Source organism: Helicoverpa armigera, chromosome 15 (assembly GCF_030705265.1).
Source record: "Helicoverpa armigera isolate CAAS_96S chromosome 15, ASM3070526v1, whole genome shotgun sequence".
Lineage (NCBI taxonomy): Eukaryota > Metazoa > Arthropoda > Insecta > Lepidoptera > Noctuidae > Helicoverpa > Helicoverpa armigera.
In genome coordinates, this window is record NC_087134.1 from 11,228,915 (window position 1) to 11,249,640 (window position 20,726).

The 20,726-nt window shown below is 34.1% G+C and overlaps 1 protein-coding gene across 2 annotated transcripts in view; it reads right to left on the bottom strand.

The window, feature by feature from the left end:
- Positions 1–20,726, bottom strand: part of LOC135117853 (phospholipid phosphatase 3-like) — a 96,593-nt gene that overhangs the window by 63,023 nt on the left and 12,844 nt on the right. Inside the window, exon 1 of one of the 2 annotated variants that reach the window (XM_064038198.1) lies at positions 15,256–15,607. The exons of the other annotated variant lie outside the window; for it this stretch is intronic. The gene's annotated coding sequence lies outside the window, so the exon portion shown is untranslated. Of the gene's footprint in view, positions 1–15,255; positions 15,608–20,726 lie in introns of those variants that run through there. 2 annotated transcript variants of the gene reach the window in all.

The window sequence follows — 20,726 nt, forward strand, 5'->3', positions numbered from 1 at the left end:
TGTGCTTTAGGTTGATGGGCAGTGTGGCTTTGGAAGCCCCTATAAAAGTTATAAGGGGAGAAATTTTGAGGCTACTGAAAATAATGTTAATGGAGTATTTTGTTAAGATGTCCAATGAAATTAGGTTGCGAATAAAATATATTTTTTTAAAGTAGGTATATAATAGGAGATGACGATAATGATGAGAATAAGGAGCTGTTTTCAGCTTCAACTAATTAACGTAATTTATTTGACTATCTTTAGATTCAAGTAGAACTTCTAGCTCTATTTTTATACTCGAAGCTTAGAGATGTGCAAGCGCAAGTGGGCGTGTTACTAGTGATGTACTAACTGATTTATTTATGTAATAAAATGTATGTTTGTACGTACATTTAGAATTGAACGTTTATATTTAGACGTAAATACTTGGGACTGCTATGCTTTAAAAGTGTTTTATTTTTTGGTATAAATGTCGGTTAGGAACGTGGGTTGAGAATATATGTGTAAACGATTAGAGTAGCTAAGTGATTGATTAATGAGTTCCATATTATATGACATTACGCCTTTTAATCTGGTTTCAAGGGTATATCACGTTAGTCTTATGCAACAGAATGAAGTATCCGAAACAAATAAGTGGAGGCCATTTAAATATTTACTCATGTACAGAAACCCTTGGCCCTAAATACAAAAAAAACAAAATAGAACGGAAATCAATATTTGTGTCAGCCTAGTTAAGGCTGATGGTCAGTATTGTCGCCCAAAGAATATAAAAAAATGTGAGACTTACAAACAATTTATGACTTGTCAACAAGACTCACGCATCTGTACTTTGAACTTCAAGAATTTTTATTATCATAAGCATGTACTAAGTACTAGTGGTACGCAAAATAAAAGATCAGCCAGACACACACTATCATCATCATCATCATCAACCTATCGCAGTCCACTGCTGGACATAGGCCTCTCCAAGTGCAGGCCTCTAAGATCGATTTTCGGCTTCTACACACACTATACACGGGCCATATTATAGTGCATACGCATTTGCGCAGACATCGGTTTTTAACATAGAAAACTTCCAACAAGGATAACATTGACTTGAAGACCATGAAGCGATAAACTTCACGGGTCAAAGTTAGAAATTAAAAGATCAGGTCGCCATGGCAACCACTAACAATGCACAAGCTTTATTACAAAGTCATTATTACAACTGCAATTAACCCGCGACCAACTTACTGAGTTAAACTGCAAAGAAATTAAGACCTTATTACCAATGCAATAGAGTGTAACAGAAATGCAGAATGCACATTGTAAGTCAATTGGAGAGTGCAAGTTATTAATGGGACTCAGAAATAAGATTTTCAACCTTGTGGCATAAAAAATAAGGTTGCTAGTGACAGTAAAAGTAAGTTGGTGGCATTCTCTTGGCGCCAAGAGCGTTGCTTGGAAGTGTGAGCCTATGAATAGAGCATAAGTTCATTACATTGATTTATACGCCCAGATTTGAGAAGACTATTAAAGCAATCAACGAGTTATGATCGAAACTAAATCTTTTAACGATAACAACTAGTTATTATCTTACATAAATTGTGGTGATCTGTCAAAATGTATTTTTAGCGGGAGAAAGTTATAAATGGACAAGCAAATCGATGGTTCGGTTTATATTCTTGGATGTGTTAGGGAAATTGTTTTACGGTTTTACTTTGTACGAAAATGTGGTGGTGATCGAATATTAAGCAATAATATCGCACTCAAAGCCACAAGATACAAGCTGTGCTTAGTTTGTGGCTCAACGGTGACTACCACAATGTAAAGTTGCTTTTTTGACAATAAACATTATTTTATTTTTATTTAGTGACAAGCCGTGGTCTGTGGAATACCACCCGAGTTCTTGGATGCAAACTCTTATATTCTGCACTGAAATCAGAACATTTTCTTCTGTTGGTTCAAAGTCAAAGATACAATAAACCGTAAAGATTGTATTAAATAGCATCATTTAAACAATTTTGTCGACTACAATAATTCAATTACTACGTGACGTAGGTCTCTTATGAAGTATATTTCTAGACAATAGTGGGAAAACGTACAGGTTTTAAAGTACATATTATATAGCCTTGTGTGAACAATCAATACCTAGTATTTCTTGCACATGTTACTATCTGATTTATTAGGCTTGGATTGAAACATACATACACTATTGATTGTAAGTAGGTAAGTCTCACTCTTTCCGAACTATGTTGGGGTCAGTCTTCAGTCTAACAGGATGCAGCTGAGTACTTATGAGTACTTGAGAAAATATGAAAGGCGTTCTAATGTTTTTCTTAAAACAAATTCCGACATTGTTGATTTAAACTGAAATTATTTTTTACTGGTAAAGTTAGAACTCTTAGAAGAAAACAATGAAGAAATTCGATAGGTAAGTAAATGGTAATATATCGTTAACAATCGTCCTTATGATTAAGTTTTTGACTCATTGTATTTACAACGTACAGTACCTACATAAAACAATTGAATTTTCTGAAATTTCTGCCAAACTCTTATGCGTCCTCATTTGTCTTCGTATCTGGCTGTTTCTCGCGGTTTCACATATACATTCCTGGAAGAAGTTTTTCCCGTAAACGAATAAAATATAGCCTATGTTACTTGAGAATAGTGTAGCTTTCCAACAGTGAAATATTTTTTCAAGTAGGTTCAGCAGTTTACGTGCAAACGTGGTACGCCTTTACAGTGCAAACTACTGAATAAAATTACATAGCTAAGTTAACTTTGTGTTTTCTCTTATCACAATATCTGTCTATCCTTTTAAGGACACAATGCGTGTGGTTATGGTACGTGCTATTTAATTGATTATGTGTTCACAATAAATAATAATAATCAGTCCTATAAAAGTTGTTGCAGTCCATAAATCTCGCCTTTTGTTTTGTAATTACATATTGTGATGAAGTTCAAGTTCAATGATTGATCGCTATTTTTAGAATCGATTATATGCAATAGAGGTGAATGATTTTATAATTTGATTTTGATAGCGCTATTTATAATAGAACTATTTTCGTTTTTGCTCAAATAGAAAGAAAGAAAGAATATAAGAAAGTAAAGGTATAAAATATAGCTTTATGTACCTAATCCTTTTATTTAATTAGTTTCCGCTATGTTTGCAGTATAATAGTAGGTAAAGAAACGAGCGAACTATTTTCAAAGTCAATATTAGTCACAATAAGTTAAAATTATTTTAAACTAGCTCCTGCCCGCGGTTTCACTCGCATCCCGAGAGACCTGCTTCCTTTAGCCGGATGGAGACACAAACTACCCTGTGTCCTTCTCCCGGGTGTTTGTCGGGAGCGTGATAGCGTGACCAAGGAATATAGGGATCAATTTTTATACATATACCTAGGTAGATGGTAGGCAGATGTCATTTTATGCCAAAGACTATAAAATTATGTTCCATGCACTTGTTAAAACGATTCCAAAAATCAACGACGCCGGTGGAAAAATTTCAAAAACATTAGTTTTGAACCAGTTTCTATTTGTCTAGTCACCAGTTCACCTTCCGCCCTTTGGGCTCGGTAGCAAGTTCGATGCCCGTGCAATCAAATATTTGTACAATTAACAAGTGTGGCCCTAGGCTAGTGATCAGTGTATTTGTTTATGTAATGGCACAAGTCATTATGTGTTTGTTATTATATATTTGTTTTGTATTCATTTAAATTCTTTACCTGTTAGTACATGATATATCTGTGGTGGCCTTATCGTAGACTTGACCACTTCATGAAATGACATGACCATATCATGAAATGGTCGCGTTTCATGAAATGTTTCACTGTCTATTGGCCACATCATGATGTGACTTGGGCAAATCAATGATGAGAAATCGTTTCTCGATATGTGCAACTGAAAGCTCGGCTTCTTCATGAAATGATCAAAATTAATTGATCACATCGTAAAATAGTTATGTAAATTGCCCCTAGGGGCGCTGCCAGCGCTTTATTTACGTTTGAAGATGGCGGCCGTTGACTGCAATGAAAATTCTCGCAGCGAAAAATTGAATAATTCGTTTGAGGAAGAAAGTGACAAAAGAGTGTACGTCGAAAATAATAATAATATAAAATAATTCTACGTTGGTGAACAATGTTTTCAATTATAAGGTTATAAAACAAATCAAGAACAGTAGGGTGACCACGCCAAAGAAGTCCATGGAGTATTACTGGCTGTCAAAATATGACGTTATGGAAACTGCAGATGAGGAATATCTTATATTTAAGAAAAAATGCATCGACGATCCTACTATCCGTATAATTCCGATGGAAAAGTATTTTGAAATATTAAAGGAAGTTCATAAAACCGATGGACAAGGTTGACGACTAAAAATGATTCAATACATTAAAAATAGGTTTATATCCCAGAGAAACCCATTGAGTTATTTATTGACTATTATTGTGTTATTAATAATAATGTATATGACAGGAACATACCTTGCTGTTTAATTTGCGAAGCGATGTAACCCTTATAACCTCTTGCGAGTAGTAGCGAGTGTAACATCCACCAGATACAAGAACCCACCGCTCTCAGAACGCATCCCAAACGAGCCAGCTGAGCGCAGACCTAGGTGAGGTGGGGAAACTCATCTACCCCTATAGTCTGCAACATAGTATGCAACAATAATGTCCTCTTAGCCAATTATCGGCTACGGCGGCTGTTCTCATGTAAGGAGATTAGCTAACTGCGCAGGACATATTATAGTGCACAAGAATTTGCGAGGTGACACACAGCCACAGGTGCACTCACTATTCCTTCACTTCCATAGCCCGATGGGATGGCAATCCAACACGACCGGAGAGATCGGGCGCAGGATCGACATTTACGTGCTCTCCGATGCACAAATACCAACTTCCAGGCTGCGGGCTGTTTCGTGATAGTCTCTAAAACCCACAAAGCGATTTCAGCTCGACCCGGGAATCAAACCCGAGACCTCGTGCTCGACAGCTGCGCTTGCGACAGCTAGACCAACGAGGCAGTGAACCTACAGGTTACGTCATTTTAGATTACGTGTATTCTATTTTAAGATTCCTAAAATGTTACTAAAGTTTCTATTTTATTTAAATTATTATGTATGTCGGACTTAAAGGACAATGAACGAGTTCTTACTCTTAATATTTGCAATTGAAGTTATAAAAAAACCTAAGTTTTTTTGCCTCCTGACAATTTTGAGCTGTGAAAAATTTCACAACTACCAGATTTTATGAAATTAAATTCTAATGGGTCGACCCAAAATATTGTGGATTTATATGAAATATTTTATGGATACCCTATCATACCATACGGCCAGACGTGGATGACAAAATCGAGAAATGTTGACGATTTAACGATCTGGTCAAATTAACATGAACATTTCATGAAACGCAACCATTTCATGAAATGCTCAAGCTTTTCATGAAGTGGTCAATTCTACGATATGGCTACGACATATCCATATCTTTACCTGTTACTATGATGTAGACATAACATACCTTTAATATATGTAATGGCAATGCAATAGGAATAGGTATGCACTGCATATTTTCTCGTATTCTTTAAGTAAAAGATAAATATGATCTGTCTTTATTGCCACTTACCACTTACTGTACATCTCATTGCACTCAAGGAATATTTCAGCAAATAGTATTTGAAATTAATTATCATTGAAAACATTAAAATATACCGATAAACCTATGGTAAGTATATTTACACTTCATTTTCACAAATGTTCGGTGAATTTCAGGTTGGCGTCTTCGATATGAAAAATACATAGACAACTACACGATATCAGTCCAAAAACATTATACAAAGCTTTAGGTAAAGGTACTATTCCCACAATTTTGTTTGCTATCCAAGTACCTACCTTTCAAATGCCATCAACCGCTCAATTCCTCGTTTCAAACCCAAGGCTGCACTGGCATTAAGACAAACGATCTTCCCATGGCGCCGATAAATCAATAGGTTGAACTAAAGCTATTATTTGATGGCGTCTGTGACGGTGATGCAGCTGAGCAAACCATTACTGTGTATAAAGATGTGAGGCAGGGACGGAGTTAGGAAGTGTAAAGCTAATTTTAAATTAGTGGTACAGAACGATGGGATTTTTACGTTAAAAAAAAAAACTTTTGTTAGAATGAAAAATATAGAAAATGGTGATGCAGGGACGGAGTTAGGAAGGAGACAGTGGGTGCATTCTTTTAATTAGGCACCTAATATGTAAATTGAGAATCGAAAGCGTATTTTCGATAGGTATTTAAATAATTTAAGGATAATTTTTATGAGAACAATGTAAAAAACTGACGCTTCATAAAAACTCGGAAACAATATTTGGGAGACATTTTAAATGAGTTTGTATTGCTTATAACCGTCTCTCTAAAACTCAATCTTCCTTCCGGAATAGTCGAGTAAAAAAAGTCTGATTACCTATATTCTCGAGTACATAAATAAAACTCTTCTATCTAAGATAAACAGAACAACGAATATTTGTTTAATCAAACACAAAAGCATTGTCATAATCTTTACCACGATTACAAGGTTTGTCAACGTTGTAAAGTGGGCCTAAGCATGTCTATAAAAACAAATCCTTGTTCGAGATAACTTTCTTTAACAAGAGACATCATAATACTTCAAAGAAAAGGATAACTGATATGAATATTGACGTAAGCATATTGTTGATTTACTGAAACAGAACTTCATCTTAGTGTTAATTGTCTTGTCTTAATTATATGAAGAAAATCATTCATTACCGTGTTTCGAGTGTATTATTAAAACAATAGAATGTAATTTTATTTTAAAACAGAGATTGTGATAAATATAGAACTAGAATGTTCGGATAAAATACCCAAATATTTACGTGTACTAACGATTTCAAGTCTTATTTGGTACTTTAAACAACGACCATAGTAAAACAAACAGATTAATAATCTTATTAGCTTCCTCATATTGTATATTTCCAACCATAAATAAATCACTAGACAATATATTACCTACTTGCTATCTACCTTTTGCTTTTGAAAAATATGTTGTTTTTGACCTTTGTAAATAGGACTCCGTTGAATAATTTTAGCACACCCACATTATTATAACACCGTAGTAAGTTCTACTTACAAGTGAGAAAACAACAGTTAGTTTAAAATAACTACTTAAGATAAACACAGGGCTTCAAGGTGTGAGCTCGAAAGTCAAAGGTACAAAATGCCGAAGCAATTATGCTAAGTCGTCACCATTAAGTTTTGTGATAAATACAATCGTTAAAATGCCATTGCAAGGGATAATGGTGACATTTTTGTGCTAATTAGTTGTCTAATTGGACAATATTGTTTCATATTCACACCCTCTTAATTATTCGTCATATTCAAGAAATAAAAAACGCATGATTTTTAGAATCATATTCATGCAGTGAGGCAAAAAAAATAATTACTTGTTGCAACATTCACTCAACCACATAAAAATAATAAACTAGAGATTTTTAAAAAAAGTGTATCAACATGAAAAATATTCTGCTAAAAAAATGGCTGCCAAGTCCGTCTCTGCACACAAGTGCACTCAAAAGGGAGCTCCAAATTAAAGACGCGGCTGATGGACGTTAAACAGCATTATTATTTATTACACGAACGCATTGCTACAATCGTAAGGAAAGCTAAATTATAAACGTACAGATGAATCAAAGCTATCTATTTGATCATTGAATACAAATGGCTAACAATCTTGACGGTAGATAGGTAAATCTTTGATCGTATATACAGATTAAGGCATAGAAATGTCTTAGATATAGCGGGATCTTAGCACCCTGGGGTCAGATGCATTTACTAAGATCTGACACTTGATTAAGTATAGAATATTTTGCATAGGAGGATACGTAATTAAAGTAGAAACTACCTGGAGATTAACTTGTTATAGATGTATTTGATTCTAATTAACTTAGGAAGATAAGACTATGGAGTTTATTATGATTTCGAAGTTGTAGAGGAGAGAAATGGATTCATTAATGAAACAGAGATAGTTAAAGGCCGATGTTATACTTAAGTTTTATTTCACACAGTAGCTTTTGGTTACCGTTTTGAAATAAATAAGATGTTCTATGACAACGACAAATTATCTTCGAGCCACAAAGAAGAATGGATGAACTTTCTACACAAAACAATGATAATAAAGATGTATTTAATGCACATACATTTCCTGCACTTCTACTGTAATAACTTACAAGTTATTTCTTGCAGACAGGTGCTCTTGTGCAATGAATCATTGTATAATGTTGGAAACTATCTCAAAACAAAGACGGTAATTTTTCAAGCCATTGTGGGAATTCCACATTTACCCCATTGTTGATGTACTTTTCAAAACAAAAGGTAATATGTCACCGTGAACGCTCATAGTCTTCAGTTAGTAGTGTACTGGCCTTCTTATCTATTGTTTTAACAGAATTTCTATACCCAACGGTAAGCCAGACAATAAATTGGAATTTGACGTTTGAATGCATAATTTTCATTCATATATCTCAAATTCTAATTGATTCTTTATTAGATCTTGACAGTAACCATATTTATATCTTGTGCATTATAGCTTTCTGCCAATTTTCATTACTAAACTGGGGAAATAAACGTACTATTTGCATTACATTTTCCATTAGGTATTTCAAGTTTTCTGATTACTTCTGCGGTAACGTCGGAAACCGCTGAACCAGTTACTGCAGCTCGGGTTTTACCGCACAATCATCACTTTCCAGGATAATTGTTAGACTAATGACAATGATTTGCAATAGTATGAACTTTATGTATGTCAGTAGTACTCAGGAGTCATTTGATTTTTATGCAATTATAAAAAAAAATGAATTGCACGGAAATTGACATTCTACTTTGAATATTTTGGATTTTAGAAATCTTCGCATTTATCTTGTCACAAAATGCGATGTGATCAATCCTTTCATAGATATCCTTAAAGACACACTTCCTAATATTTTATACCCTCATAAATAAGCACCGTTACAAACGCAATAAGCAGTATAAGTGTCAATCAATTCCGAAATAAACTCATCAACCTCCCCTTTAGTAGCATCTGTCAAGTTCATCGCCCCATCGACAGGAGGTACCATACTCCTAACTCAATTGATTGTTACGTCTCCCCCAAAATTTCTTTGTCATTGCCTCTATTTGTTTTTTTGTTAAGACCACCATAAGTAAGGTTGGAAGGTGATTGTCCAAATTAGAGGAAGAAGCAATTACTTCAAGTGGCATTAAGAAGACCATAATGCACTCAACGGTAATGATAAAGTTTCTATTATAAGAATAAGTTTGAAAGGTAGAAAATGAAAGCTAGCTAAAACTGATAGAAGTGAAATCGTACAAAAATAAATACAGGAAGATGATACAATAACAAATGATAATGCTAACGAGAATACTAATAATGTTAGAACTGCAAATAATGAACCAGCTAAACAGAAGACCGTAACACGACCCATAAAAGTTCCACATGATAAACCGCAGCTTCCGTGAAACGCCGTTCAAGAGATTAAAGTGTTAAGACAAACAGACAATGCCCTTTCGTAAGAACCGCAAATTAGTGAGAAAGTTAATTCTTTTTTAGTCTTGTTTTCTGCTTGATGTGTTGCGAAATGTGAGAATGATATTTTTATTAAAGTTCTAATTAAGTGAATTAAATGTTTGAAACACACAAGACAAAAGAACGAACAAATATTTGGGGTACAAAACGTTAGAACACTAATAATTGCAAGGTAAGTATGATAAGATGGTTTTTTAAATAGTGAATCGTAATATGACATTCCCAATTAAACTAGTGTAAGAACCAATTAAATCAATAAACAAAACGTAAAATCCGATAAAGTAAAAGTAATTAAAGCATACGAATCGAATTGCATTGGCATTTACAATGGCTGCCGTCTTATACAATCAAATATGGCGTAGCATCGTAACTCTATTGTACTATTGTAGAATTTAAAACCATACATAGGTACTTTGATGATGTTATTGCTAGTACTTCCATTCAATACAAGATTTGAGAGATTGTTTAAAATTCATCTTCGTTTAAACTCAGCTCGTCATTTTTTGGCTCAACATAGATATTGTGTGGGCAAAGATGGTCTATAAACGTAATTTTATAACCGACTTCATCAAATAGAGGTTAATTAGTTTGTAAGTAGTCATTAAGTAAAACTGGTTTAGTTTAAGTCGCTCAGGATTATGCAGATTCATCAGACAAGCCTTCTTTGGTTCTAAATATAACAGGGTCTTGACCCAGACGGTGTATTTTGGGTCATTTAACTTTGCCGTAGCCAATCGCCATTCATATAGAAATCTTATTTTTTACTGATGTGTCTAGTCTAGTGTTTGTTTTTTGCTCATTCATCAATTGATTGATCGATTTTGTTTGTGTTGTAAAAATAAATTGAACATTGCATTGTTGTTCTTCTTATTTGTTTATTCGAGTGTGTGAATGGCTATTTATTTCCGTTGATTAGCATGCTGTAAATAAACTAGCTAATCTTCAAACGTATCTGATTGTTCTTCTTTAGCAAAAGAAAAAATCTTTTAGAAACGAAATATTTGATAGAACTTTAAAAATACTGGGCTCAATTTAAAATATGTGTCTATAGCCCCATGAACAACATGTTATGGGCATAAAGCCCCATGCACTCAAGAAACACCTGGACGAGTACAATACAAGCTGATTACGTTAAACATTAAATACCAAGAACGATAAAACCAGCAATATTTAATCGAGTACCAGAAGTTTACCATGTAACTACTGACTATTGGTACTTTAAATGCCACTGCGATCACACTTGACACATTATCAGCTCAGACGATGAAATGAACACTAATTAGGTCGATGCTTGAGTTACATGCAAGCTTTATGACATACGAGAAGTTATAGTGTATGTAGGATCAGTTGAATTACAAGCAGTCTTATATAACTTGGTATTAAGAGTTGGTAGATTATTGCGTACTTCTTCAAATGTTGTTAATTTATTGTTGTAATTAATAGCGTCTTCTTGATTTCCTGATTTATTACATATTGCAGCCTCTGTATTATTAACATCCGTATTGGTCAATACAGCAGCGTTTTTAATATAATTGAGATTTACAGTTGCATTCGTTTGCAAGATTTCATCAGTTTCACCTAGTAAATCATCATAGTTTTAAAATGCTTTTTGTCTTATTGTTACTATAGTTTACAAACTGTATCAACTAAGAATCAGTACAATGGATATGAATTTACAAATAACGCGTGGATTTCCTCGTGATCATTTCCTTCGTGTTTTATTCGAGTGCGTGTTCCTTTCTTGTTTTGTTAGTCGTGTTCGGGGTTTCTTTCTTTCTACTATCATAGACATGACAATATTAGGCGTATATGAATCGGGTGCCTCAAGTTCATATATTGCTAGAGCAATAGTTGTTTTCATTTATTTTGTCACCATTCCTTTCAGATAAACTCTTAGGCCCTGTTTACATTCAATTCAATCCTAGTACTACAAAAAGTTATAACAACTTTATCCAACTCTTTTTCTTAGAAACTGTCCTCTTCTTATAATCTAAACAAACGGCTGACATTATCAGTACAATTAGTTAAACAAATGAGTCGGCTACACAAAGTATTTTTAACTAGCCGTCTTTCCGCGGTTTCACCCGTATCCCGTGGAAACTACTGCCCGTACCGGGATAAAATATAGCCTATGTTACTCAGGAAGAGCGCAGCTTTCCAACAGTCAGAGAATTTTTCAAATTGGTTTAGTACTTTCGGAGCTTTTTGGGTACAAACAGACAAACAAAAAAATTTTTTTCCTTCATTATTTTAGTGTAGATAAGAGTACTGCCGCAAAAACCAAATAGTTCAGAAGTCACGTGCGATAAGCATTTCATAATCGAAAACGTTTCCTTAGTAAAAGTGGAATTCACGGTTCTCGTGTTATTTGTTCTATAAAACAATAAGGCATAAAAACTTGTTGCTACTTCCGCGACTTTATTGTTTTGTATTGGGAAGTGTAGTATGGGAGTTTCAAGTTTTGTAACTTATGTAGGCTTAATATGTATAAAGATTTCTAGACTTTATAGCAGTTTCTGAAATGTACGCCCTACAATTTCTGAAATGTAACCCCTACATCCCTTAGTCACGCCATCAAGTATGCAGGCCAGGAACGATAAAGCTGAAAATTAGAGGGAAGGTACCTTAGGCCCGGGAGAAGGACATTTTGTCACCACGGGAAGCATTTATCTCGGGGCATGGGTAAAACCGCGGGCGGAAGCTGGTAGATATTATAAATCAGTATTTTTCAAAAAGGTAACTGAGCCTTGGAAAGAAAAGGAGTTTATTAGTATGACTCGAAGCACATATTTTTTTTAATTATTAAAAAATAACAGTAAAATTTTGAATCTACTCCTTTATTGGAAGTCAGTTAACTAGTCTGGTTTTTGCACGAAACACAACAGTGTACCGATAACAAAATTAATAAAACTACATAACAACATAATAGATATAATTAAGTCATGAATGCTCTTGAACTGTAATTAATTTTCCATTCGTGATGGATTGACGGACGATATTCACTTATCTTCTCAAGTAGTGAGAGTCAATGCAACTGATTATTTTATAGTAAGGCACATGACATGTGTTGGCGATGCCATTTTGTTGCACTGGATATTGCAATTGCAACGTTTAAATTATTAAACTAGATTGTAGATTCAGCCACCCATTTTATGGGAACTAATCCGCACATTTAGCCAGTACAGACTTTTTCGGTATGTACGTTCGAGCAAGTAAACCAACTCTACAACTTACATAGATTTAGTCGTTAATGTTAAGATAACTCAATTTATTCTTAATCCATACTTATTATCATTAAAATTGAAATGCGTTTATTGTCATAGAAAAAAGCCTGGGAATGATTTTAATGGTTTTGGACTTTTTTAGAACCAACATAATTATATAGGTAAAAAATATTTCTTTGCAATACAACAGTATGATTTTTAACAGCTTTACTTAATTTGTTCACTTAATAAGTCTTTACGTAAATACTAATTAAAAAGACCTAAAAAAAATACTGCGCAAATTCCGATTTCAGAGTCGAGTTTCGGCTATCAGCAGTGATGCAACCAACTTGGGTACATGATGATAATGTTTTACGATCTTTTAAACATTAAGTTTTATGTCTTTATAATGCATTTGACGATATTACGTAAGTAACTCTTAGTTGAGTTCACGGGTCATTTCATGACTGATTTTGGGGTTTGTGTGTTTTTTGATTACTGTTAGAAGTTGTAGAATAAGTTCGCGTAGTGGCTATGAAATTCGTTTCTGATATTTTATTGTATTTTTATTAAATCAATTCATAATGAGTTCGCACTTGTTACAAGCTATCTAAAATAGGCTACATTCCTACTTGTTTATACTAATTATGTGGTGGAATATGTGATTGATCCAATGCAATGGTGTCAGTCGTGGGAAGCTACTAAATTCTTTGTCGGAAAGCTCTGTCACGCATCAGTGTTCAAAGGATTTTCATGACTTCTTAAAAGTTTATGGACGGTCAAAACTATGAGCATAGCATCTAGTTCATTTATCCAACTACGCCAGAAGTGGGGTTCTTGTTTCAGCAACAACGCTAGAACTCTAAGTTTCAATGGATCAAAGACAGATTTTTACAGCTTTCAATTCCATATCTAGACTTATTTTACTGCTGGACAGTTCGCTTGTATAAACGCTTGAATGCAACTGCACCGACTTAAAAAATATTTCAGCCTTAGAAAACGCATTTATTGAGGAAGGATGTAGGCTACTTTTTTCTGGATTCGCAGTTCTGGTTCCTATAATACCCAGGCGAAACACGCTGAGAACTGGTGTCAAATAATTTCTTCCTTTATTTCCTTTTCAAACAATATAGAACAGTTATTTTGGCATACAACCCGTGCCACGGAACTGTTAGTTCTTTTATCAGTCAAGAGGTCAAGGCGGAGATAACTAGTGCTGCCCTGTGTAGAAGAAATGTCGGCTCATTGTGTTATCGATGCTTTTGAACTAGAGTGTTAACTTTTAAAGAATGTTATCGATAAATAGGAATGTGCTTGTTTGGTATTGTATAATTTGTGACGATACAAGAAGAATAATGTTTTCGTTATCTTTATTGGCTAGAGTTTAAATGCAGTTTTAATTGTAAATAACTTTTTTTTATGATCGTGTCTGTTTTATTTTTCTTGACAAGGAAAAGGTTGAAATTCGATTTGCAAGTTTTAAATATTGTCCAATTTTAAAGTTGATAAGTTTTAGTACTTTATTATCTTAACGACTGATACCAATACATTTTTATTTTGCCCACAATTTATAAACAAATTGAAATCATCTTTTAAGTATGATTCCAGTTATTTAAATATGAGAAAGATAAAGAGCTCATATTTGCATGTTGTAATGTAAAAATGAGGTTTTTATCTGATCCGCTATTTGTATGCAATTTGTATTTCTACTGGAAGTAGTGCAATAAAATATGAATTTATTAACCCTTTATGTGGAGATATCCTGTATCTTGAGATTGTATCACAAATGGGTGCAGTTTATAATACTTAATTGAAGTTGATCTTATTTGAATATCTTATTGGAAGATCTTTTTTAAATATATTTTGTTGATAGTCCCTGTGTTATAGATTTTAATTATCAATATATTTTTAGTTGGGTAAGTATAAATGAAATTAAATAAGTGAACTGGAAAAATAAAGTTCACGACTTTGTAGGTAAGTGATGTCGAAAGCAATAGGATTACTTATTTCATAAAACAAAAACAATGTTTATTGGAGCAAGACAGATTCGGTGATTGGTGTTAATTGAATTAAATAAGTTTTTTTTGGAAGCAATTTCATGCTTAATTAAATGCTATATAAATAACAAAAAAAAAAACGTTTTTAAAGATAGTTCTCAACACGAGGAGAAACGATTTAGTCAGCAACTATTGTGTTAACTACTTAATTATAATTAGTAAAAGTAATTATTTCTTATATTACTATTATTTTACCTGCTCATAGGTATTTAATTAGTGGTGATTATTTAATGAAACTTACAGTAAAAGGTTCTGTTATGCAATTCTCATTACCTAATTAAACCATCAAGTGAAGTTATTACAATAAATAGTAATACCGTTATCTATTCTCTTTACTTTATCGTTAAACTTCAAGCGATAAGTTACAAAGTAAAATATTTTACGTAACTTTTATTTGAAAAAAACAATTTTAAGAGTCTTAAAATGTAAGAAAAATAATTTAAACTTACCAAAAAAGTATTCTGTCCGGTTATCTAGCCGATAACGCAGCAAAACAAATCCGCAAACATTTTCAAAATAAACAATTTTATTTCAAAATAGAAAAGAAAGCACCTCACTAAACACTATCACTGTCCCAAAAGACTCGTTTAAAAATAAATTAAGCAAAAAAAAGGTCGAATTGAGAAAAAACACAAAATTATCGTGTCTATGTTCGATCGCGTTCGAAATTTGAAAGTACGCGGGACGCGCGTTCGTGAAGCGCGCTCGACAGTCGGTGACTGGCGCGCTGATGCGTTTGGCTCGCCGGACCCGGTTCAAAGTGTGGAGTGGAATTAAAAAATTGGAGGGACCGTGGTACTCCTAAACTGCGCAGCGGATGTATGTGTAGGTGTTTATTGCTGAATTTACAGCGTTGACAAAAACTTTGAAAAAGTAAATTGTGTGAGATGTAAACAAACTTCACTGTTTAGTAAAGGGATTCCTAAGGTTTGTTTACACAACAAAGCTGTAAAAAATACGTCAATACCTTCTAATTTTATTAATAATGATAGCTTTTATTTTTTCTGTTACCTATTATAATTTGATAGCTAATAGAAGAAAGGTAGCCAATAAAAAATAACATTAAATTCTTGTTATGAATGTAAGTTTTTACCACTGCATACTAGATGGCGTTACTGACAGCAGCTAGGTTTTCTAGAGGCTTCGTTACGCTACTCGCCGCCAGGTGGCGTACGCGTAGCATCGTAGAATTGAAGAGAAACTATAATTATTCATCGATATTTAACTAATTCAAAATTTCAAATTAATTATTAGAAGACTGTTACAATAACCATAAAGATGCATTTTAACATAGGTACTTAAAAAAAGGTTGTTTTTAGCCGTTTTTTATTTTTTTTATTTACGATTCATATGCCTGAAAATATCTTTATGATTTTTTTTTTTTATGTTATTTCCTTATAAGATTTGTCCAAAGAAATCACATTTTCTTAACATGGACAAAAATCTATAGGTACCGTTCCTACCTTTTACAATCGCCCATTAAAATTCTTCGACATGTTTCGAAGTAATTTACGAGCACAAACATTTATCTAACAAATGAGTTAATGACCCATTAAAAACTCATACAAAACACTACTAGCCTAGACTAGCTGGTGCCATCTAAATTGTGAGATTAACTAGCTAGAGTAAAACATGTAAGTATAGCCAATTGAAGAGCATTTTTTTGGCAAGATCATTCCGACCTTGTAGTGTGGGCTTATGAATTTTGATTAGGATTATGAATAAGACGAGACGAGAGACCAGGCTCAGGCTAAAGCTAGCTAAATATTAGGTACCTACTTACTAGCTGTTTCCCGAAGTTACAATCGCGTAACGAGGAGTACAGCTTCCCAACTATAGATACCTATTATTCAAAATAGGTTTAGAAGCCCCCTTTTGATGTCACCGACGTGACAATTAATGAAGCTTTGATTAGCCATTTAGGCAAGGTTATACTGTAAACCGACCATAACATACGGAAAAGGCTAGGCAGATGATATAATGTAAGTCTGTATGTTCTTTAAGTTGAAACGAATACTTTTTCATTTCATAGCTTTAAGTCGTGGTGGCCTAGTGGGCAAAGAAGCGACCTCTCGAGTATAAGGGCGCGGGTTCGATTCCAGGTCAGGCAAGTACCAATGCAACTTTTCTAAGTTTGTATGTACTTTCTAAGTATATCTTAGACACCAATGACTGTGTTTCGGATGGCACGTTAAACTGTAGGTCCCGGCTGTCATTGAACATCCTTGACAGTCGTTACGGGTAGTCAGAAGCCAGTAAGTCTGACACCAGTCTAACCAAGGGGTATCGGGTTGCCCGGGTAACTGGGTTGAGGAGGTCAGATAGGCAGTCGCTTCTTGTAAAGCACTGGTACTCAGCTGAATCCGGTTAGACTGGAAGCCGACCCCAACATAGTTTGGGAAAAAGGCTCGGAGGATGATGATGAGCTTTAAGGTTAGAACTACAAATTCATTCAAATTGTCCCTTTCGATACAGAGCTAGGCAAATCAATTTATAGCCAGACTCATTGAACAGGAATCCCTACTGCGATGACGTCATTGAACTACATAGATATCAGATGACGTAGTGGCCTGGTAGCTACGTCACAGATGCGGTCACTAAGCGGTTTGCGGCGGGAAAGATGTTCAACTGGTTTAGTTCACGAGTTCTGTATGACACATGCACCCAATAGTTTAGAGATAATGGTTTACTAACTGCTTCTGGATTTAATAGTGTGTTGAGATAGACTGCCTATTGTATACATAGTCGTAGATAAAACTTTAGTTGATATCCATATTTAGGTGATGTGGAAAATTGGAGATACGTTAAATACAAAACGAGGTGCTAACCATCTACATCCATTGATGACCACCAACCTCAGTCATAAGGGACTAACTTCAGAGAAAATGACTCCTAAAAGTGTCTTTATTGGAATCATGTCTTATGGGGCCTTATCTGCCATATCACGAAAGTGGGGAGTCATACTTGTGTTTAAATGTACTATTTTTATGCGTAAGCTTGGGAATATAAAGTTGTGTCTGACCCTGTCTAGCCCAGTCATACATGACAACATCACGAGCAATTAGGAATCAATGAAACTTATAAAAAAAAACACAGCCGGAACTAAAGATTGTCTTAGCAGTCGTCAGAATAGGCAATAATTTACTCATGTGCATGACCATAAAAATGCACATATGCACCTTAAAAGGCTGACAAGGAAAATTGTTAGATAGACAACCATGATATTTACAAGGCAATAAACGATTATGAATAGTTAACCGATGATTTAATAGTTAAACAGAAGTCTTTGTGCGATCATCGTTTGATTTGTTCAAGTCATTAACTTAAGGAATTATACATTGCTAAGATTGTATGTGTTTGTAGAATTGCTCAGCTGTAATTATTTTTAATGTTGTATGCATCTATTAGGTAAATGAAGATTTAATATAGGTAATCTAAGTTGAAATGACGCGTCCCACTATTAGAGTTACGGTGCACGGCCCGCGTCTGTTGTCAAGCATGAATTCTTCTAAAACACTACCTATTATTCTAAATTAAACGAGAACTGTCTTCCTGACTAGGGTAAATGTTTAACACAATAAGGAACTCAGTTCCTTTCCTCATTATCTACACCAGGCGTTCAGACATCTTCCTTAGTAATAAAATGTACAACTATTCCGTTCCTAGCTCCGAACACACGTCCATTTGCAATCAGAACGAACTAGGTTATCGCTATAGTAAAACTACTACTAAAGTTGCCTACAAACTACTGAGTTTAAATATAAACTGCTAGTTAACATTAACGAGCTTTAAACCTAATTCTTAATTGTTTTCGTGACTAAAACTGTGTTTATTTACAGGTTAAGAGTAAGGGGATTGGGGGTTAATGATTAGCCGCACGGGACCATTGTTCGTGTTAAACCTAGTTGTCAATTGCATCTGATTAAACTGGAAGCCAGTCCCTATGTAATGCCGGGGCTGCGGGATTGTTAGAAAGAGTTACCGCGGCCCTGGTACATAAAAGGCCTACGACGGAACACGATGGTTTTTAGTCAGTAAGAGTCTGTCACTCCTCACGCTGCTAACCCACAGCGGGGGGGATCATTTGATGTTTTTTGGCGTCGTTAAAAAAATTAAAAAAGAAGCCCTGTGTAATTGAGAAAAGACTAGGTAAATTATGATTAGAGGTATGTTACTTATGGAGCACCAGCCTTTCATGACTTTCTTCTATTAGGTAAGTTGATTACTTTGACTGGCGGACATATATAGTCATAAGTTTGTCATGTAGAGGAGGCTAGAACATTTATGACCACGCTCGTGCACTGGCTCGAGGCAGATTGACCGGACTTTTACGACATAAATATGACCTATGTGAACTTCCCTATATTTAATGTCAGAGATTTTTATGATTCACTCTCGTTGCAGAGAGGATAAAGCACCAACATACCTATTACATTTTATATACAATGTGTCCCGGGGATAAGTGACCGCCCGAAATTTTTTGAATATTTGTACAAAATTAAGGATAATTTCCTTTATAATTGGGACTTACCGCCTTTGGTTTTTTTGATGATTTTGTGTACTGTGACGTGCTGCAGTTTTTAAGATATTTCCTAAGTTTTACATCTTTTAAATTATTTTTCTTTATTGACTAGCCGACATCATAGTTTATCAATTAAAATTATCAAACATAACAAAAATGTAATAAAACATTTATTAGAAAAAAAAGAAAATAAAAATTCAAAGAAAATAACGCCTTTTTTTCAGTTTTTTCAAAATAAGTCCAATAAATGCCCCCTTAATATCACTTTCTTTTAATTTATTAATAAACTACATGATATTTCCTACAATAGCTCACAACAATGTTTGCTGCTATTTCAAACAAATGCAAAAATACAGTCAGTTGAAATTGGAAAAAAAAGAGCAAAGCCTGTTATTAACAGGCCTGACAATAAATTTTTTTTAATGATTTATTTCAAAAGTATTAATGAAATTATCCTTAATTTTGTACAAATATTCAAAAAATTTCGGGCGGTCGCTTATCCCCGGGACACATTGTATATGCAAATTAGACCAGACAATGTATGATGATGATGAAAATGTATGATGCATCCAAATAATTTGCTGACAATTATTTCATCCTGCACCCAAGTCATCCTTTTACTAAGAATATCATTACTTATCACAGGAAACTATCTATTCAAAATTAAATTATTAAGATACCAATCTGTGCAAAATAATTCAGTCTGCCTGATTATCAGTTCTTCGAAACATCATGAATAATAACATCAGATCCAAGTTGAATATTTTCAAGGTGACTCTTTATTTATTTTATTGCAAACCGGTTTGGCGTTTCGTTCACCTTAGATATTGAACCCAATATAATTTTAATTAAAATTGTTACCCTATTAAAATATCTCATTAGCGGTTGCGCGCTATTACTGAATTACCTAGGCATTTTAATTAAGTATTTTTCTAGAGGGTTTCACATACCAGTCTGGAGTCTACATTTCTGCTAGGGTGAAAGTATACCCTATTTCGATTTGAATAACTATTTGTTATTTTTGATGGGATAAGTTCAATTTTGTTGAAAGTAATTAATTATCATAATGTGAATTGAGTAATATATCTAAATGATAATTGAACTTGTATTGGCCGAACAAAACCAACACGCATGTATGTATTTGGACCTATGTTTTTCAGGATATGTTTCATTCTTAAATACACTAAATGTACCTATGTTTAACTCATCGGCTAAAAAATAACGAAGGTTTTCGTGACAAGAACTTAATTTGCTTTAGGAATAAATTCATTGAACTATTACATACAACATTTAAATCAGCATATTTCAAATCATCTGAAACTGTAGGTTTTTGCTCTTTGTATCAACCAACACCTCTTAAATGTTAAGGTCAAATGTATCACGATATACAGCGCTACT